The following is a 22,947-nucleotide window of genomic DNA, read 5'->3' as shown; positions in this document are numbered from 1 at the left end:
ATACTTATGTAAATGTGATATTTATGTTTCTTTTTCTTCAAAAAACGTTTTTTTCTTTTTCATTATGGGATATAGTGTGTAGATTGATGAGGAAAAAAAATACTCAATTTAGATTAAGGCTGTAACGTAACAAAATATGGAAAAAGGGAAGGGGTCTGGATACTTTCCAAATGCATTGTAGATCTACTGTTGTGATTCACAGCTATGGTAAACTACTCTTGGTCCCAAATTGTGCAGTGTGATTCGGAGCAGCAGCTTTCACTAGAATGGGAGAACATTATGGAGGATGCCTGCCTTCCATCTCTATGGGCCTGGACTCCCTCCCTTCCTCCCTTCTCCAACCTCTAGGCCTGTTGCTGTGTGGGAGCTTACTGCTCATCTCTGCAGGAACAATAAACAAGCACTAGTTTAACTAAAAGGAAATGAGGAATGCCTTCCTGATATTGTAAGGGCCAAACCAACAGACTTCTGGCTGTTAACCCCACACAGTGTACACTCAATACTGGTTCGGTAGTCACTCTCTAATGACATTTACTTTGGCCTATGTATGTAACCTGTTGACATACAGTGCATTCGGGAAAGTATTCAGACCCTTTGACTTTTTCCACATTTTGTTACGTTACAGCCTTACAGTCGTTCTGTCCCTGAACAAGGCAGTTAACCCACTGTTCCTAGGCCGTCATTGTAAATAAGAATTTGTTCTCAACTGACTTGCCAAGTTAAATAAAGGTTAAATAAATAACATTTAAAAAACACAATGTGGAAAAGTCAAGGGGTCTGAATACTTTCCGAAGACACTGTATAGACTGTATTTCCATGGGACTATGCCCCCTTTTGATAATTTAATGGAGAACTTGATATAGTGGTACATGAAATGAGGGAAAATCGCACTGGAGTAGGCTATTCATAAACATTGCTATGTTGTCCATACTAGTGCAGCCAAGTGCTATTCAGATGTTTCAAAAGATTGCCTATTGACAAGGTAATGAATTCAGTTAGCCTCATTCCAATGTTATGATTATGTTATGGCACAATAATAGGATATTGTCTCAGAGAAGCACATTACGAATGTATACGAACGCACATGATTCTTATTACACTGATCCAATCAACTCATTAGACACGGCCGGCGATTACAACAAGACCGGCACTCAGAAGAAAATGGGCTGCACATTTTTACAATCACTGTATTCCACACATTCCTTTGTACTGTGGCCTAGCTCAGAGCCAGGTGGATCCACACTAACATTAACTGATGGAGGGGATGCTACTCCTAGATACTTAACTTTGCTCTAAGCTTGATTGCCAATCGGACTAACTTTTGAAGGGGATGGATTTCTGAGGCATGCAGAGTTCTATTATTATCTAAAGGTCAGACTGCCTGGGCTTAAAGGTACTGAGTAAGAGTTAGGATACAGGCTATTCCGTGTCCTTAGATCTCCCTCTGACATACGATCCTAAGTAGTTAATGAAATCAACGTGTGCCTCTTACGAGAACAAAGGGACAAAATCAACATCAAAAGCCGATATATTTTAGGTAGGAAAATAATGGTGACCTTTTAAGAAAAACTTCAGAACAGAGCATACATGGATGCATCATAAAACATGGCTAGGCACCAAGATTTATCTAACCCACAGTTTGATAAGTGAGTTTACCACCAACCAACCCATAGCGTTTAAGTTGGGGGTATTATCCCCTTTAGGCAGAGCCCCTAAAAAGGGCCTCCATCAGAGCAGCGTTGCCAACGACCTACTGTGGCTGTCAGGTCTTTGTGGACACACACTGAATAGAGGGGCAGACACTCAATATTCACATTTTTTTCTGAGGCACCACAAAGCAAGCACCATCCCCAGAGCCATAGCCACAGCTATGTATCGCAGTGATTCCCAGGGACTACCAGTCAAATAAAAATAGGGAGTTGGAATTCACATTCACATAGACACTGTATGCTCCAAGCCCAGATAGATCTAAATATTGTAAAAATGGAAGAGGTTTATCTTTCGTTGTCCAGAAGCCAAAGGCACAATCCTACTCAAATTAGCAACCCATGCTAGTTGTTGCATCTTTAGATTCCTCTTTTTAAATTTCAAACAGACCTTTATCTCCGTCACATATGGGACCGCTCGCATCAGGTGTGCTGTTTAGAAGGGTGTTTTCCAGCTAATTGCATTTTGTCAAATATTTTTAAATGACTTTTTATTTTCTGCTTCATTGCATGTTCTGGGACAAATAATAAGATCATAGATGTAATGTTAGCTAGCGAGCCAGCCAGCCGGCTAACGTTAGCTAGCCAGCTAACAGCACACTTTTAACTTGAAATTAAGACTTTCTGTCAGGCCGGCTAACGTTAGCTAGCCAGCTAACAGCACACTTTAACTTGAAATTAAGACTTTCTGTCAGGGAACATCTTAAAATGTAGCTAGCTAGTTTTTCTAAGCCATATACATCATGGATGGATGCCTGTCCCTGTCACGGATGCCATGGTTGCCCTTAGTTTGAAGATGTAATCCGGAGACAGGTGCTTTCTCCATCTCCTTAGCTATCATAATCTAATTGCACTGATTTCGAAACTCAGTCCTCCAGAAAGCAGAGAGCAACGGCAGGGTAGCCTAGTGGTTAGAGCGTTGGACTAGTAACCGGAAGGTTGCAAATTCAAACCCCTGAGCTGACAAGGTAAAAATCTGTCGTTCTGCCCCTGAACAGGCAGTTAACCCACTGTTCCTAGGCCGTCATTGAAAATAAGAATTTGTTCTTAACTGACTTTCCTAGTTAAATAAAGGTAAAATAAAACACTTATGCAGTTCTACAGTGTGTGTAGACAGGATTACCAACACATACTGACTAGCTCAAATAGACAGAAGTATGTTATATGGCAGACCATTCTGAAACTCATCTCCCAGCATGTCCAGCCCACTCATTATCTCAGCCAATCATGGCTAGTGGGAAAGTTGCTGACTTTTCCTGTGGCTAAACCAACTAAGCTCGTAATTTAACACTTGTATTTGTATTTACAGATGGTACACAAGTCTGTTATTAAGGCACATGAAAGTTCACATGTTCCAGAAGGCATTTCTGCAACAAACAAAAAAACATTTTTATAAAAAATAAATGACCGGTAAATTTAAATCTTCCCAGTCACGTTGTCCGGCACCGCATTTTCCTAATGGAAACCCAGGGCCATCTATAAGATGGTCATCAGAGAAGCTGGATTATATATAGAACGGAAGTGGGATTGTTTTCCTGATTGCCTTCGATGCTGGTGCCATTGACACACAGGCCTGGTTGAGTGTGGAGCTGCTTTGTGCTCTGTGAGATGCCAGACAATGAAGAGAGCAACCTTCAGCATGACTTCCCCTGCAGCCTGAGGTCAGTTTTTTATATACTACTTTCCTGGTAACAGCCATCGACCCGGCCTTTTCATCCACTGACTCTACATGAATGGTTCCTCTAAATTCGCCCAGCAGCTGTTGTCATAGTGACAGTCAAAATTCACACCAGGCAGGCTCTGACCTTTGTCATCTGAGAAAATTGACACTTTGCCAATGACAGTAAAGAATGCCTCTATGAAATGAATTTTAATTTGGGGGAGATTGGGCAAATGAACATTTCCAGTCTACATTTGACAGGTTAAAGATAATGGCCGTTATATTACTGTCCATCCTTAGGCTTTGCTGAATTCAAAGCTCACCGAAACATTGAGAAGTGAACAACACAATCCTAAACCCTGGAAGAGGAAGTGGCAGGTATGGAAGAATGGGCTGCAGTCTGTCTCAGGCATTGTGCACAATGTCTGCTCTTCACATTCTATGCCTATGTTATGAAATTAGGAAATGGCAATAAGCAACCCTTTTTTACACAACCAGTCCACCAGTCAAACTCCACTATGATACATTCACATCCTGGCTCCAAACCTTTAACCACAGCCAGTGCTGTGCTCTCTATCCATATGAGAGGGAGGAGGATGTATTTGGCTGACTGGGATTTACAATACAACTATGTTATTCCTGTACAATTGAAAGTGGACAAACCCTCTCAAACTTTTTAAGCTAGTTGGCCATCAAAATTGCACTGAAATGATGTGGAATATTAGCCTGCTTGTCCTCCAGCAGCTTGCCTGCCAATGCATGCTTGTCCCACGTTTTGACAACAATGGGAACTTACTTGCCTGCTTGCTCGCATGCCCATTTGATCGATCCCAAATACATTTGACTGACAACTAATACACATGCTAAGTGTGGATAACAGTCATTCAAGTTCAGCATAGCTAGCTAGCTAAGCGATTCACACTGCGACACAACCCGGCCATTGTTTTATTAGAAAAAATACAGCCCTTTACAATGTCCACTTATGTACATAGGATGCTGTATATAGCATTTTAACATATTAAAACAAAATGAGAGATAAATAATATACTTTTCTGCTATGCTTGCAGATGTGCATAATATACTGCGACCCTAATCAAAAAGTATTCAGTAACTCCAAATAACAAACTTAAACATGTTTTTCATTTGTTTGCACTGCATGGATCACAAGTGCAGTTGAATGTAGCATTGCTGTTATGGTGCAATCAAAATGTATTGTAAATGAGAAGCCAGCTTACACTTCTGCTCAAATGTTGCTGTAATAGGCCTACATGTTTCTCCTTTGTATGGTGTTTTGTTGCAGGTTTAGTTTTTAGGTTATTCATTGTCAAGCTTTAAAAACCAAAGCCAGACTGCATTTTAGGTGCCTAGATAGGACTGTGGCATGTGTCCTTACACTTTTCCTCCGCTGCGTGCTGTAAACAGGACACACTAAAGCAGCACAATTGAAGTTGAATTCACAGCTGCAAGCGCATCAGGCTGTAATTTCATAAAGTAGATGACTCAACTGTTGACTCATTTATACTCACTTGTGTGTCCTATTCGGCCCAAGGGCCTTGTGTTTGGCACATGTACGCTAGACTATTAGCCACGTTATGACTGACTTGTGATCTTTGCCCTTGCTAGTTTAATTGTATTGACATTCCCAGCCTTAGATACAGTCATCCGTTTTTGTTCAAAATATTGAGTCATTGAAACTGAAATGGTGCATTCCAAATGGGTGGAGGCAGCAAACAATGTACCAGGCCAGCACTGATTTAAAACCTGATAGCAATATTTTTTGGACTACCAAGAAATGTATTGGTGAATTATATTAATCATGCATTGAATTGCATCTATCTATTCTGCCAACAATGCCTTACTGTACGTCATGGAATGTTGAGTCAAATAGAACATATTATTTTTAAAACCTCTTATAATGTTGATTTTGAAGCATAAACTGTGAATTTGATATTTTTGATTGATATTATGATTGTCTGTTTGTTTCATATGTGCTAAGAAATTAAAACGCTGCCAGTTCTACTTTAAGGCAGCAAGAATGAAGTTGTTAATTAACTCTTTACTGGCCATATCTGTTTCCAATGTTCTACTAATACTATACTAGCACTTGGGTTAACAAAGTTAATGTAGTTAGACTTTTGAAGTAGCCTACACAATCCTGTCACACGGAGAGCTTTAACATCCATGTTCATGCCTGCATAGGCTAATTCAAGTTGTGTGCAAACATTTTCTGCTCCCCAGGTTGCACACAGGGTATAACATGACCATATAGGATGCATCCATGACAACTGGTGGTGTAATAAGAGGATTTAGACAAGGATTGTTATGCTAGGCTATAACACAAATAGTTTAACTGAGGAAATTCCTGTCTGGAGCAACTTATGTGCATGCCTGTACGGTAGATTACCTGTGAAATAAACATGCTTGGAGCAGTGTGTTCTTAGAAACTTTTTAAGATCCTGGGAAAATAGCCTGACATTCTTAAATCGTATGATTATTCACCTTACCTTCAGGCCAAAAATGAGGTCATGCTGTCACAAGCAGATTCAAACAATTTACAGCAGTGACTAGAGGCAATTAACCCACTTTTTCATCTATAATGAATGTAGACATTATTTTTGTTGAAATTAAAATGACAGGTCTAATCTGCTCATTAGCCAGTTATTTTACCCAGGAGGATAACTTTTATTAAACAGACAGTTTCACTTTTTCAGGTAATTTTAAGAGCAAGCTGATTCTGGTACTACTAATGTGATTTTGGGGGCATAAACTTCCACCCTGAAAATGCCACTGCCTATTCAGAAGTCAAGATTGTTAGAAACGGTTTCTAATGCCCTATCCAAGCTTCCCAGCAGCGCTGAACATGTTTTTGAAGGCGATCATTACTTAGAATGTACAGTTGTACTTGGAGCTGTGGAAACTGAGTCTACCTGACATGTCTATGTCTATACCTGACGCTATAAAAGTTGAAAAAAAGCTGACGCTATAAAAGCTATAAATGTATTATTATTATTGTATTATTATTATTATTATTATTGCCTACCCTTTATACACTTGCAGACAAGACATTGCTCATCTCTCCCTTTCCAAATACATCACCTCATACCCAAGAAACATTACCCTACACCAGTGGTTCTCAACCTTTTTTGAACCGTGGCACACCATGATGGGATAAAAATATTCTGTGGCACACCAAAAATGTCCCAATTTATTTAGTGGTAATGACCTCCATCTCATCTACCGTAATTTCCGGACTATAAGCCGCTACTTTATTCCCATACTTTGAACCTCGCGGTTTATACAATGACACGGCTAATTTATGGATTTTTCCCGCTTTCACAAGATTCATGCCGCCAAACAACTGAGCACAGTCACATAATGTGACGTAAATCGAGCACACTCAAACTTCCCATCATTCTGATTACGGTAGTAATTTTGTCACCCTCATCTTGGCAAAGACACGGAGCAATGCATATCATGCAGCTTTCAAGTTGAAGGCGATCGATCTGGCTGTTGGAAAAGGAAATAGAGCTGCTGCATAGGAGCTTGGCCTTAATGAGTCGATGATAAGACGTTGGAAACAGCAGTGTGAGTAACTGACTCAGTGCAAAAAGACAACAAAAGCTTTCAGAGGGAAGAAAAGCAGATGGCCCAAAGTATTTGCAGCCACTCGACATCAGTGTAAATCGTGCATTTAAGGTGGCGCTCCTTGTTCAGTGGGAGGCTTGGATGACAAGTGGGGAGAAATCCTTTACTAAAACGGGCCGCAGGCGAAGAGCATCTTATGGTCAAGTCTGCCAGTGGGTCCTGACAGCGTGGAGCATTGTCAAAAAAATCCACCATCATCAACGGGTTTCGAAAGGCTGGACTGCTGCGTGTTGAAGGGGCAGCATGACCTCAGCGGGGTCACCATAATTTGCAAATAAATTCATTAAAAATCCTACAATGTGATTTTCTGGGGTTTTTCCTCATTTTGTCTGTCATAGTTGAAGTGTACCTATGAAGAAAATTACAGGCCTCTCTCATCTTTTTAAGTGGGAAAACTTGCACAATTGTTGGCTGACTAGATACTTTTTTGCCCAACTGTATATCAATATTTATATTTACTTTTGCAGAAATAATTTGCTTCTGTAAGTTTAAGCAATATTCCCTATTGTCTTATCATTCTGTTAGCAAAAACTCATATTTAACCTTTTTGGGATAAGGGGCAGCATTTTCACTTTTGGATGAATAGTGTGCCCAGAGTGAACTGCCTCCTACTCTGTCCCAGATGCTAATATATGCATATTATTATTAGTATTGGATAGAAACCACTCTGAAGTTTCTAAGACTGTTTGAATGATGTCTGTGAGTATAACAGAACTCATATGGCAGGCGAAAACCTGAGAAAAATCCAACCAGGAAGTGGGACATCTGAGGTTTGTAGTTTTTCAAAGCTTGGTCTACTGAATACACATTGGGATATGGATAAAGTGACACTTCCTACGGCTTCCACTAGATGTCAACCGTCTTTAAAAACTTGAATGGGGATTCTACTATAAAGGAGGGGCTCGTGAGACGTCTTTGAGTCAGTGGTCTGGCATAGTGCCTTGGTCTCATGACGCGCACTCCCGACAGAGTTACCTCTCGTTCCAGTGCTTTTCTGAAGACAAAGGAATTCTCCTTTGGAACATTATTGTTGTTTTATGTTAAAAACACCCTAAAGATTGATTCCATACATCGTTTGACATGTTTCTAAAGGACTGTAACGGAACTTTTCGAGTTTTTATCTGGATGATGTGCCTGCGCCTCATGAAGACAACAAGTGGCTATTTGGACATAAATGATGGAACTTTATGGAACAAATCAGTCATTTATTGTCAAACTGGGATTCCTGGGAGTTCCTTATGATGAAGATCATCAAAGGTAAGTGAATATTTATGGTGTTGTTTCTAACTTTGTTGATTCCAATATGGCGGATATTCCTCTGGATGTTTTGGGTTCTGAGCTCCGTTCTCAGATTATGCTTTTTCCGTAAAGTTTTTTTGAAATCTGACACAGCGGTTGCATTAAGGAGAAGTCTATCTTTAATTCTGTGAATAACACTTGTATCTTTTATCAACGTTTATTATGAGTATTTCTGCAAAATCACCGGATGTTTTGGAATCAAAATATTACTGCACGTAAGGCCCCAATGTAAACTAAGATTTTTGGATATAAATATGCACATTATCGAACAAAATATACATGTATTGTGTAACATGATGTCCTATGAGTGTCATCTGATGATGATCATCAAAGGTTAGTGATTAATTTTATCTATATTTCTGCTTTTTGTGACTGTGTTTTTTCGACTTGGCTATGACCTAACATATGTTGTGCTTAAGCTGTAAAGCATTTTTGAAATCGGACACGATGGGTAGATTAACAAGATGTTTATCTTTCATTTGCTGTATTGGACGAGCGGAACCGCTAGCGGGACCCCTGCGCTAGAAAGGTTAAGATTAGAGGTAGACCGATTATGATTTTTCAACACCGATACCGATTATTGGAGGACCAAAACAACCCGATACCCATTAATCGGACGATTTTTATATATATATATATATATTTGTAATAATGACAATTACAACAATACTGAATGAACAATGAACACTTTTATTTTAACTTAATATAAAACATAAATAAAAATCTATTCAGTCTCAAATAAATAACGAAACATGCAATGCTCACGAAGAGAGATGATAATATCTGATGTGAAATTTGGTTTAAATAATGCAAAAACACAGTGTTGGAGAAGTAAAGGTGCAATATATGCTATGTAAAAAAGCAAACGTTTAAGTTCCTTGCTCAGAACATGAGAACATATGAAAGCTGGTGGTTCAATATTCCCAGTTCTTCAATATTCCCAGTTAGGTTGTAGTTATTATAGGAATTATGACACATTGACTATTTCACTCTATACCATTTGTATTTCATATACCTTTGACTATTGGTTCCAATAGGCACTTTGGTATTGCCAGCCTAATCTCAGGAGTTGGTAGACTTGAAGCAGCGGTGTGAAGCAAGCATTGCTAAGAGCTGCTGGCAAACACAGTTAAGTTTGAATGAATGCTCGCTGCCGCGTACCACCGCTCAGTCAGACTGCTCTATCAAATCATAGACTTAATTATAATATAATAAACACAGAAATACGAGCCGTTGGTCATTAATATGATCAAATCCAGAAACTATCATTTCGAAAACAAAATGTTTATTCTTTCAGTGAAATACGGAACCGTTCCATATTGTATCGAACAGGTGGCATCCCTAAGTCTAAATATCGCTGTTACATTGCACAACCTTCAATGTTTTGTCATAATTATGTAAAATTCTGGCAAATTAGTTTGCAACGAGCCAAGCGGCCCAAACTGTTGCATATACCCTGATACTGCCTGCAATGCAAGGGACGTGACACAATTTCCCGAGTTAATATTGCCTGCTAACATGAATTTCTTTTCACGAAATATGTTTACGCGCCTGCTTCTGCCTACCACCGCTCAGTCAGATACTTGTATGCTCAGTTAGATTATATGCAACGCAGGACACACTAGATAATATCTAGTAATATCATCAACCATGTGTAGTTAACTAGTGATTATGATTGATTGTTTTTTATAAGATAAGTTTAATGCTAGCTAGCAACTTACCTTGGCTTACTGCCTTCGCGTAACAGGCAGTCTCCTTGTGGAGTGCAACGAGAGAGAGGCAGGTCGTTATTGTGTTGGACAAGTTAACTCTAAGGATGCAAGATTGGATCCCCCGAGCTGACAATGTGAAAATCTGTCGTTCTGCCCCTGAACAAGCCAGTTAACCCACCGTTCCTAGGCCATCATTGAAAATAAGAATGTGTTATTAACTGACTTGCCTAGTTAAATAAAGATATATAAAAAATAAAACTTTTTTTATTTTTATCGGCGCCCAAAAATACCGATTTCCGATTGTTATGAAAACTTGAAATCGGCCCTAATTAATCGGCCATTCCGATTAATCGGTCGACCTCTAATGATAGCTAGCTATGAGTTAGGATACCATTTGCCAGCCTCAGCCTGCCCACATCTATTTACAATCTTTATCTGGTTTCTTTTAATGAACATCAGGGAGACTCCATAAATCCTCCTCCTCACCTGACTAGGAACACTCCCAAATAGGAAAAAAACACTCTTGTTTGTCTGTGACAGTGTTCACCAACTTTTTCTGAGTCACACCAGTAATAGACCCATTGTTGAATTACTTGGGAGGCACAGCTGAGTGAGCATACATTTAAATAATTTGCTTTTTATTTTACTGGGCTGATGGTGCCTGCATCTGATGGTCAGTCTCAGCAGAGGGAGAGAGCAGCAGTGAGGGTCCCGTCACTCAACATCCCTCCCCTCTCCCTATCCTCCACTGACACTGACCAAAAAGGGACACCATCTTCCAGCTGATGGCAAAACTCGAGTCGCACCTCATTATTTCTGCCTCATGCACAAACTCATGTTGTTTACGCATATGAAAAAGTGAAATATTCCTTGAAATTAAAAAAGACCAACGCCACTAATAATAACAACAACGCAAGCCTATAGATACACTCTCCTACTTATTCATTACAGCTGCACTCCTTGTTGTAGCGCTGAGTGGAAATAGGAAGAACGTGCATTTTATGGCTTATAAAAGTGTTGAATACAAAGTGTTGACAGTGCTGAGTAAGAACGTAAACATGAACTCAGTCATAAAAACAGCAGCTCTTTGCTGTATTCGTTGACAGTCTCTCTCTAGTCTGTGTTTTAAACGTTTTGCAATCTCACATTATCAATTTTGTCGTAGCTTTCTTGTATGCCTGCTATGTTACTGCAGACTCGGTCATCTGCGCAATCTGATTGGCCAGTGGTAGCATAGTGCACATGTTTTCCTCTCCAGGCCCACCAGGAAGGCAGAGTTTGTACCTTCAGACACATGAAACGGCAACAGTTTGCCTGCCCGGCGTGCAGGGCAGCAAAAAAATTGGAACACAAGGCTTTATCGTTGGGTTCTTTATAGAAATGTTTGCAAAAAAACAGAAATGCCTTGGAGATCGACAATGGTTGGTGACCGTTGGTCTATGAGATTATAAAAAGCTGGACAGCACCAACTATTCTTCAGAATCTTGTTCCTTCCCTGCTTACGGACAACTCTGAGTCAGACCATAGCCAGATATTTGGCAGGGAGTTTGGGGTTTCCTGCTAGGCTATTTGATTCGAGTCAAACATTAACTTGCCAGGTTTAAAGTCTACAGGTTTTCTCTTAACACATAGCATCTTCATCCATTTTACTTCATGAGTTTATCTCGTAGGGATTCCTAGGCCAGTAAGACATTTAACAGAATTGGCATCACAGGGACTCAGAGCTGTTTCCTTTGTTTAAAGCAAATGTGTACGTCTAATAAATCACTCCTGGGTTTTGGCTGATAAACATTCCACAGGTGTTCAGCCTGAGCCCAGACAGTTTGCAGATAAGGCTTCATGGTTTATTATTAGACTACCTCAAATTGAACAAACAGTAATATAGACTATATACCGCTAAGAAAAAGACCACAACACAGCACTCTCTCATGGCAGATTGTGGAGGTAGCCTAACTGTTGTGAGAGGATATAGGGAAACATGTTTGAATATCACAAGAGTGCACTGCATTAATAAACACCACAATCATGATCACCTTGAAACTGTTTTAACTGTGAGTGACCCTCTCTCAAGAACCAGTTGGCCTGAGAGTCACAACCAATTATTTATATATACACTAGATGACTGAAAGGGGATGCGGTTCTGTAGCCACCGCACCTCCATCTTGGCACTTCCCCATCATTGTAAAAAAAATATTTTGGAAGCTACAGAAATGCATTTATTAATGTCTACATTTCTTTTTGACATATTTATGCTATTACGGACACCTTAATGAATACTATTAAATTATATTATGTGAGCTAAACAACATATATATATATATATATTATATATATATATATATATATATAACATTAAAGTATATATTTTTAAGTTCTAATGTTAGTGTCCCCACAACAATAAAAAATACTTAAATAGCTATAATTTTGTCCTTAACACTTAATTGAAATACTGTAGAATTCTAATAATTCCTATAGAGGACTGCTTCTTCTGGGGAGTGCCAATGTGGCCGACCGGTGGCTTCAAAGCCTTTCATTGGCAAAGTGGGTGGGATTATATCCTACCTGTTTGGCCCTGTCCGGGGGACAGGGCCACAGTGTCTCCCGACCCCTCCTGTCAGCCTCCAGTATTTATGCTGCAATAGTTTGTGTCGGGGAGCTAGAGTCAGTCTGGAGTTTTTCTCCTGTCTCATCCGGTGTCCTGTGTGAATTTAAGTGTGCACCCTCTAATTCTCTCTCTCTCTTTTTCTATCTTTCTCTCTCTCAGGACCTGAGCCCTAGGACCATGCCTCAGGACTACCCGACCTGATGACTCCTTGCTGTCCCCAGTCCACCTGGTCATGCTGCTGCTCCAGTTTCAATTGTTCTACCTGCAGCTATGGAACCCTGACCTGTTCACTGGACGTGCTACCTTGTCCCAGACCTGCTGATTTGGACTCTCTCTCTCAACCGCACCTGCTGTCTCTAACTCTGAATGATCGGCTTTGAAAAGCCAACTGACATTTACTCCTGAGGTGCTGACCTGTTGCACCCTCTACAAACACTGTGATTATTATTATCTGACCCTGCTGGTCATCTATGAACGTTTGAACATCTTGGCCATGTACTGTTATAATCTCCACCCGGCACAGCCTGAAGAGGACTGGCCACCCCTCGGAGCCTGGTTCCGCTCTAGGTTTCTTCCTAGGTTCGGGCCTTTCTAGGGAGTTTTTCAAAGCCGCCATGCTTCTACATCTGCATTGCTTGCTGTTTGGGGTTTTATGCTGGGATTCTGTACAGCACTTTGTGACATCGGCTGATGTAGAAAGAGCTTTATAAATGCATTTGATTTGATTGGCCTATACATAGCATTAGCAATTCATGGATTACATATAGTGCATTCGAAAAGTATTCAGACCCCTTGACTTTTTCCTAATTTTATTCTAAAATGGATTAAATATTTTTTTCCACTCATCAATCTACACACAATACCTCACAATGACAAGGCAAAAACAGGTTCTTAGAAATGTTGGCAAATGTATTTAAAAAAATACCCTTTACTCACTTCTTTGTTGAAGGACCTTTGTCAACAATTACAGCTTTGAGTCTTCTTGGGTATGACTCTACAAGCTTGGCACACCTGTATTTGGGGAGTTTCACCCATTCTCCTCTGCAGATCCTCTCAAGCTCTGTCAGGTTGGCTGCAAAGCTATTTTCAGGTCTCTCCACAGATGTTCGATCGGCTTCAAGTCCGGGCCCTGGCTGGGCCACTCAAGGACATTCAGAGACTTATCCCGAAACCACTTCTGCATTGTGTTGGCTGTGTGCTTAGGGTTGTTGTCCTGTTAGAAGGTGAACCTTCGCCACCGTCTGAGGTCCTAAGCGCTCTGGAGCAGGTTTTCATCAAGGATCTCTCTGTACTTTACTCCGTTCATCTTTCCCTCGATCCTGTCTAGTCTCCCAGTCCCTCCCGCTGAAAAACATCCCCACAGCATGATGCTCACACCACCATGCTTCACTGTAGGGATGGTGGCAGGTTTCCTCCAGACGTGGCACTTGGCATTCAGGCCAAAGAGCTCAATCTTGGTTTCATCATACCAGATAATCTTGTTTCTCATGGTCTGAGAGTCCTTTAGATGCCTTTTGGCAAACTCCAAGTGGGCTGTCATGTGCCTTTTGCTTAGTAGTGGCTTCCGTCTTGCCACTCTACTATAAAGGCCTGATTGGTGGAGTGCTGCAGAGATGGTTCATCTCCACAGAGGAACTCTGGAGCTCTGTCAGTGACCATCGGGTTCTTGGTCACCTCCCTGACCAAGGCCTTTCTCCCGCGATTGCTCAGTTTGGCCGGGCTGCCAGCTCTAGGGAGAGTTTTGGTCGTTCTTAACATCTTCCACTTAAGAATGATGGAGAACACTGTGTTCTTGGGGACCTTCAATGCTGCAGAAATGTTTTGGTACCCTTCCCCAGATCTGTGCCTTGACACAATCGTGTCTGGGAGCTCTACGGACAATTCCTTCAAACTCATGGCTTGGTTTTTGCTCTGCCATGCACTGTCAACTGTAGGACCTTATATAGACAGGTGTATGTGCCTTACCAAATCATGTCCAATCAATTGAATTTACCACAGCTGGACTCCAATCAAGTTATAGAAACATCTCAAGGATGATCAATGGAAACAGGATGCACCTGAGCTCAAGTTCGAGTCTCTGGATACTAATGTAAATAAGTTATTTATGTTTTTGCTAAAATTTCTAAAAACCTGTTTTTGTTTTGTCATGATGGGATATTGTGTGTAGATTGATGAGGGGGAAAATAATTCAATACATTTTAAAATAGGCTTTAATGTAACAAAATGTGGGAAAAGGGAAGGGGCTTGAATACAATTGGTCACAGCCTGTACGGAGACCCAGCCCCTCTTATACTCCACAGTCATAACAACACAGCTATCTACCCCTCCATTTCTCTCTGGGGCTTTCTAAATGCTTAACAAAAATGTTAATAACAGCTGTTTCATCAGGAGGTACTGTTAAAAGCTTTTGGTTGTGCTCACACACAGGCTTGGGATCTCATTCAGTACTGTAGCTCACTGAGGGTTTTTATGGGAGTCCTTTCATAAATGTATTATTCCCATGTCAGTTTAATGAAATGTCTCATTGAGTCGAATGTGTTGATTAAAGCGTGCAATCATAAAACATTTGGCAGACCAAAATAATTGTGGTTTCTAAACTGTACGTTCTCAGTAAGCTAATGAGGTCACTCTGAAATTTCACAGTGTCATACAGTAGCTTTGTTTGCTCACCACATTCTCTCTGTTCTCTCTACCGAAGCTGCTCTCATGTTCAGAAACCAAATCCTCCACCAATACACAAAGGCAACTCAATATGCATCTGTCATTCTGCTACATTTTAATTGATGCCTAGAGGGAAGCAGTGCAATTAAATGGTGGGGTTAAAAGAGTTAAGGCGAGCGTTTAGATACAAACTGCTTTGAACCCTTGAGAAATTGTACCTAATGCAATTACACAATGCCCCGTACCCTATAGGCTAGAAACTGGTGAATGTAATAGCCTGTGTACTACTTTTAAATTAGGCTAGCCATTGTCAACTGTACTGAGCAGATCATAGCACTAAGAACCAATGATAAAATGATGGCATATCAGTATCATCCTATTATTAACTGTGAGGGATCCTATGACCACAGACAAATAATAGCATCTGGATATATCACATTAATAATAAAACAACCTCTTATTATGACGATCTACACAGATACCTTCTTCTGGATTTATATGGCCATGTAAATACTACAATGATGTTTACAGTAATTACATCAGAGGGCTTGCAACGAGCGGCCTCAGTGCATGGGGTTGGCATGACACAGAGGGGCAAAAGCCACTGTTAATAAAGGATCATTTCACAACAGGCCCCTCAAACCACTGAAACAACCATGACACAATAAAAAAGTTCCCATAATGATCTATGATTCAAACTGGGAGTGTGAATACAAATCATCAATTTGCTGTTTCAAACAAACACTCCATCCCACTCAACTTCTTGCCTCTGGAGGGTGGACTGACCTCTTTCAGCCACATTTGTTATTGGTGTCAACCCAATAGACATTAGCCCACAACCAGATTAGAGCAGAATCTTTCCAATAACATTTAATTTTACAAAACCAACTGACACAGAGAGCTCTGCAAACTCCACACACTTTACAGTCTTTGCCACACAAAACAATTCTGGTGTATACATTTCTATGCATGACTAAGTCACTTTGGAGAAAAGCATCTGCTAAATGCCATACATTATTATATTAATTAAACTCTTCAAGTCAGTAGACATTCAATATCGTTCCTTATTACTTGAATAATGTGCCACAATGTGGATGCTGTTTGGATACTGATTCAAAGCCCCCTGAACACTCTCTGGTCAGTGGCTCCATTGACTCTTCAGCCCCAACATTGTCTCCTTGGTGCAAGCACCTGTTATTGGCCAACTGGCTATGAACTAGAGGTCGACTGATTTAGGATTTTTCAACGCAGATACCGATACCGATTATTGGAGGACCAAAAAAAGACGATACCGATTAATCTGACGATCTGTTTTTGTTTTATTTGTAATAATGACAATTACAAAAATACTGAATGAACACTTATTTTAACTTAATATAATACATCAATAAAATCTATTTAGCCTCAAGTAAATAATGAAACATGTTCAATTTGGTTTAAATAATGCAAAAACAAAGTGCTGGAGAAGAAAGTAAAAGTGCAATATGTGCCATGTAAGAAAGCTAACATTTAAGTTCCTTGCTCAGAACATGAGAACATATGAAAGCTGGTGGTTCCTTTTAACATGAGTCTTCAATATTCCCAGGTAAGAAGTTTTTGGTTGTATTTATTAAAGGAATTATAGGACTATTTCTCTCTATACCATTTGTATTTCATTAACCTTTGACTATTGGATGTTCTTATAGGCACTTTAGTATTGTCAGTGTAACAGTATAGCTTCCATCCTTCTCCTCTTCGCTACCTGGGCTCGAACCAGGAACACATCGACAACAGCCACCCTCGAAGCAGCGCTACCCATGCAGAGCAAGGGGAACAACCACTCCAAGTCCCCGAGCGAGTGACGTTTGAAACGCTATTAGCGCACACCCCGCTAACTAGCTAGCCATTTCACATCGGTTACACCAGCCTAATCTCGGGAGTTGATAGGCTTGAAGTCATAAACAGGGCAACACTTGAAGCCTTGCGTAGAGCTGCTGGATAAACGCATGAAAGTGCTGTTTGAATTAATGCTTACGAGCCTGCTGGTGCCTACCATCGCTCAGTCACACTGCTCTATCAAATCATAGACTTAGTTATTACATAATAACACAGAGAAATACGAGCATTAGGTCATTAATATGGTCGAATCCGGAAACTATCATCTCGAAAAAAAGACGTTAATTCTTTCAGTGAAATACAGAACCGTTCCGTATTTTATCTAACGGGTGGCATCCATAAGTCTAAATATTCCTGTTACATTGCACAACCTTCAATGTTATGTCATAATTACGTAAAATTCTGGCAAATTAGGCGGCCCAAACTGTTGCATATACCCTGACTCTGCGTGCAATGAATGCAAGAGAAGTGACACAATTTCACCTGGTTAATATTGCCTGCTAACCTGGATTTCTTTTAGCTAAATATGCAGGTTTAAAAATATATACTTGTGTATTGATTTTAAGAAAGGCATTGATGTTTATGGTTAGGTACACATTGGAGCAAGGACAGTCCTTTTTCGCGAATACACACCACATCGATTGTATGCAATGCAGGACACGCTAGATAAACTAGTAATATCATCAACCATGTGTAGTTAACTAGTGATATTGATTGATTGATTGTTTTTTATAAGATAAGTTTAATGCTAGCTAGCAACTTACCTTGGCTTACTGAATTTGCGTAATAGGCAGGCTCCTCGTGGAGTGCAATGAGAGGCAGGTGGTTAGAGCTTTGGTCTAGTTAACTGTAAGGTTGCAAGATTGAATCCCCGAGCTGACAAGGTAAAAATCTGTCGTTCTGCCCCTGAACAAGGCAGTTAACCCACCGTTCCTCGGCCGTCATTGAAAATAAGAATGTGTTCTTAATTAACTAACTTGCCTCGTTAAATAAAGATTAAATAAAAGGTGTAAAAAATTTTTTTTGCCAAATCGGTGTCCAAAAATACCGATTTCCGATTGTTATGGAAGCTTGAAATAGGCCCTAATTAATCGGCCATTCCGATTAATCGGTCGACCTCTACTATGAACCATGGGAACCAGGTTCTCTGCTGTGACTACAGACCTTGTTGGCACTTCAAAGGCTAGCCTACATAACTTCACAAATGCATGATAAAATATTTTTTCTTCAGATAAACTATTATGACAGTTCATACTTCAGTCCAGTCATCACAAGCAAGCACCTGTCAGATGCACAGTTAGTTCCGATCACCTTGCATCTTGTGGAGGTGAAAATCTTTTTAAGCACATATTTCATGATTGTAAAATGGATAATAGACTAATTCTGTAAAGGTTATGAATGTAGAAATGTTTGATAGAGAAGAGACAAGCTTGAAATTGTCCTACAAACTGTAGAGGAAATTGTCCTATAAAGTTAAAACGGGGCTAATTTCTATCATAGGTTATTCACCTTATCTTGTATCCTATGTAGAGCAACTGACAGCTGACTGTGACTGAATAGGTAACAACAAAAAATGTTGGTTTGAATTATTCTGAACTTTTTGTGTCAGACTCGAGGTCCTTTCCAGGTAGCACCACACAGTTCAGTGAGGACATGCTAGGTTCATCGACTTCATCTGCCCCTGTTGATCTAAATGGAAACTGACATTTCAGCATGAAGAACTTTTTAGAAAGAACTACACTAACTTGTTTTAATCCTTTAGAGTCTAAGCCGGGAGGGCGGGTTCTACTAAGCTAACATATGGAATTGTTTTAAGATGGTCATACCAAGGATCATTTTGCTATTTGATTTGAAATGTATTTGATGAAACATTGAATTTGGCCTTACTGTCTTAGCCTATAGAAACACTGGGTGACACCGGCGGATGTGGTGGATTGAGACGCAGCCCATACAAAAACCTAATATATCTAGCTTAAACTAGAGGTTGACCGATTTAATCGGAATGGCCAATTAATTAGGGCCGATTTCAAGTTTTCATAACAATCGGAAATCTGTATTTTGGGGCTTTTTTTAATATATATATATATATATATATATATTTATTTATTTATTTAAATACCTTAATTTAACTAGGCAAGTCAGTTAAGAACACATTCTTATTTTCAATGACGGCCTAGGTACGGTGGGTTAACTGCCTTGTTCAGGGGCAGAACGATAGGTTTTCCCCTTGTCAGCTCGGGGGATTCAATCTTGCAACCTTACAGTTAACGAGTCCAATGCAATAACAACCTGCCTCTCTCTCGTTGCACTCCACAAGGAGACTGCCTGTTACGCGAATGCAGTAAGCCAAGATAAGTTGCTAGCTAGCATTAAACTTATCTTATAAAAAACAATCAATCATAATCACTAGTTAACTACACATGGTTAATGATATTACTAGATATTATCTAGCGTGTTCTGTGTTGCATATAATCTGACAGCACTTTCGTGCGTTTTGACAGCAGCTCTTCGTTGTGCGTCAAGCATTGCGCTGTTTATGACTTCAAGCTTATCAACTCCCGAGATGAGGCTTGTGTAACCGAAGTGAAATGGCTAGCTAGTTAGCGCACGCTAATTGTCGTTGTGTTGCTGTTTCGAGCCTAGGGAGGAGCGAGGAGAGGGATGGAAGCTATACTGGCAATACTAAAGTGCCTGTAAGAACATCCAATAGTCAAAGGTTAATGAAATACAAATGGTATCGAGGGAAATAGTCCTATAATTCCTATAATAACTACAACCTAAAACTTCTTACCTGGGAATATTGAAGATTCATGTTAAAAGGAACCACCAGCTTTCATATGTTCTCATGTCCTGAGCAAGGAACTGAAACGTTAGCTTTCTTACATAGCACATATTGCACTTTTACTTTCTTCTCCAACACTTTGTTTTTGCATTATTTAAACCAAATTGAACATGTTTCATTATTTACTTGAGGCTAAATTGATTTCATTGATATATTATATTAAGTTAAAATAAGTGTTCATTCAGTATTGTTGTAATTGTCATTATTACAAATACCGATTAATCGGCCGATTTTTTAAAAATGTATCGGCTTTTTTGGTCCTCCAATAATCGGTATCGGCGTTAATCGGTCGACCTCTAGCTTAAACTGACAGATTTTGATGGGGATTTTTTTATTATGCTAATCACAGAGGCGCGGACATCGACACTAGGGGGTGTTAAAGCATCTGTGCCAAAAAGCAAGTAAGTGTCTTGTGTAAGCACAAACAAACTTAGGCCGTGTCTACAGCAAATCAAATGTATGTATAAAGCCCCATAGCCCCTTTTACATCAGCACATGTCACTAAGTACTTATACAGAAACCCAGCCTAAAACCTCAAACAGCAAGCAATGCAGATGTAGTAGCACGGTGGCTAGGAAAAACTTCCTAGAAAGGCAGCAACCTAGGAAGAAAGCTCTGAGGGGTGACCAGTCCTCTTCTGGCTGTGCCGGGTGGAGACAATAAGAGTCCATGACTTGACAGATCATGCAGTTTTAGTATTCTGATCGTAGATTTCTGTTCTGGAATTCCGAACGCATCATGCATCTACACCTACATGTGTCTATGATGTCCACAGTGTGTCCGGATTCCCTTTTCCCGCACTATATTCAAATGCCAGTATGCATTCTAAAAATGGTGGAATAGGCAAAATATGAAAATAACACAACAACAACTGAAGGCAGTAGCTAACTACTGTAGCTAACCTTTGTAGCTTACTAGCCAGCTAACCTCTGTAGCTAGCCAGCAAACTAGCAAGCAACGCTAAAGGGATGGCAAACGGGTTAGCATAACCCGCAAATGGTTTAGTATAACTCTAGCCAAACAGAACATATTTTTTCTAAACATTAGCTAGCTACTAGCATTTATGAGGCCAGCAAGCACATTCCTCACACTATAGGAATGTATTTCTTCCAATGCTATAATGAAAAGGTTACCTCTCAGCCCCAAAACACAAGTTTTTTGGAGATTTGTGGAGGGAGTGCTGATGACGTCGACCCACTGTATGTGCTTTTGGTAGCTTGATTGTGCCCAAACTGAGGATAAATCCACACACAATGCATCCCTGACAACCTGAAGTGGTCAGCCATAATTGAACACAATCAGACCAAATCAAATCAAATGTATTTATAAAGCCCTTTTTACATCAACAGATGTCAAAAAGTGCTTATACAGAAAACCAGACTAAAAACCCCAAACATCAAGCAATCCAGATGTAGAAGCACAGTGACTAGGAAAACTCCCTAGAAAAGAAGGAACCTAGGAATAAACCTAGAGAGGAACCAGGCTCTGAGGGGTGGCCAGTCCTCCTCTGTGGCTGTGTCGGGTAGATATTATAAGAGTACATGGCCATTAATTAAGGCAAGATCGTTCTTCAAGATGTTTAAACGTTTATAAATGACCAGCAGGGTAAAATAATAATCACAGTGGTTGGGGAGTGTGCAACAGGTCAGCACCTCAGAGTAAATGTAAGTTGGCTTTTCATAGCTGAGTATTCAGAGGTTGAGACAGCAGGTGCGGTAGAGAGAGAGGGGGAGAGAGACCACAAAGTGACTTTTGTGTGTCTAGACCCGTCTTTTCAATGCAATTTTCGTATTCTGATAGCAGAAGTCGCATGTAAGTGTCAAGTGTAGACCCGACCTTACTTCAACATGACTCAAACCCATGTGGGTGAGCAAGATTACTGCATATGGCTTATGTCTTGATTTCAAAACCACCACATCTCATCTAAGAATACAGTTTAAACATCAACACACCACATAGGACTACTTTGTTTTGTTATAGAGGGGCAACAACACAAGAACAGTATGGTAAAACGGAAGAAAGAATGAGGATAAGGCTGAAAGGGGGGTTAACCGTTATTCTACAGTGTTTGGGGTTCTAGCTACCCTGGAAAAAAATATTACTTGCCTATACTGTACTTAAATTAATTTGTGTCTGTCCAAATGTTTTCGTGGTGTGTAACTAAGTTGTTACTATACCATTACCATGTCATTTCTAGTAGCAAAGTCAACAACTGCTTTTTTAGTTTCTCGTAGGGATGCATTGCTGACATTTTACACATTTCCTAAGCACACCAATGTGCGGCAGTTTCAGTGTGCGCCTAAAATCAAATAAGGCCAAAATGATTTAGGTAGTCAAAGTTCTGAGTGGACTGATTGATAACAGTGACAAAACCTGACACGTTGCACATCTAGTTTTTGACATTTTCAGGAGTTTCAGTAATGGTTGGAATCAATAGAAATGTCTGAAGAAGATTTTTACTATAAGACTTGACAGCTTGCCGAGAAGCTCAAACTGTCATAGGCACTTCACAAGAGCACCCCCGCACATTTTGATCATGTATTTAAAGTGAGGCCATATCGCTCACTATATTAAACACTTATTCCCGTATAATAGTAGACATTTATTTAACGTTATGTTTCTCTCCTCAAGGTGAACCCACAGCGCTTCCAGTAGGAGACATGCCCCAACATATTCTCCTTGCTAGCTCTTCCTTCACTAACGTAAGCTAGTAACGTTAACGTTAGACAGCCGAGGAAAAGCTCCCCGTATAGCTAGTTATGCTACTTTCTCCTCAAAACCAACTAAACGCAGTCCAAGCTGTACTTGATATTTGAATAAAGGCGAAAACACTGAACTTAAAAGTTCAATATTTACCTGGTAAATGTCATGGATATCCCAGTAGGAAAAAGTTTTCCCGGCAGTTTATCTCCACATGAATCCCTTGATGGACCAAAGGTAGG

General features: G+C 40.0%; 1 protein-coding gene across 4 annotated transcripts in view; it reads right to left on the bottom strand.

Annotated features, from left to right (window-relative positions):
• The window catches only part of LOC135547173 (protein TANC1-like), a 185,044-nt gene extending 162,097 nt beyond the window's left edge, over positions 1–22,947 (bottom strand). For all 4 annotated transcript variants that reach the window (XM_064975908.1, XM_064975910.1, XM_064975909.1 and 1 more), the window contains exon 1: positions 22,862–22,947. The gene's annotated coding sequence lies outside the window, so the exon portion shown is untranslated. The remainder of the gene's footprint in view (positions 1–22,861) is intronic.

The sequence above is a fragment of the Oncorhynchus masou genome, chromosome 10 (assembly GCF_036934945.1).
Source record: "Oncorhynchus masou masou isolate Uvic2021 chromosome 10, UVic_Omas_1.1, whole genome shotgun sequence".
Lineage (NCBI taxonomy): Eukaryota > Metazoa > Chordata > Actinopteri > Salmoniformes > Salmonidae > Oncorhynchus > Oncorhynchus masou.
This window is presented reverse-complemented; position numbering and strand designations above follow the sequence as displayed.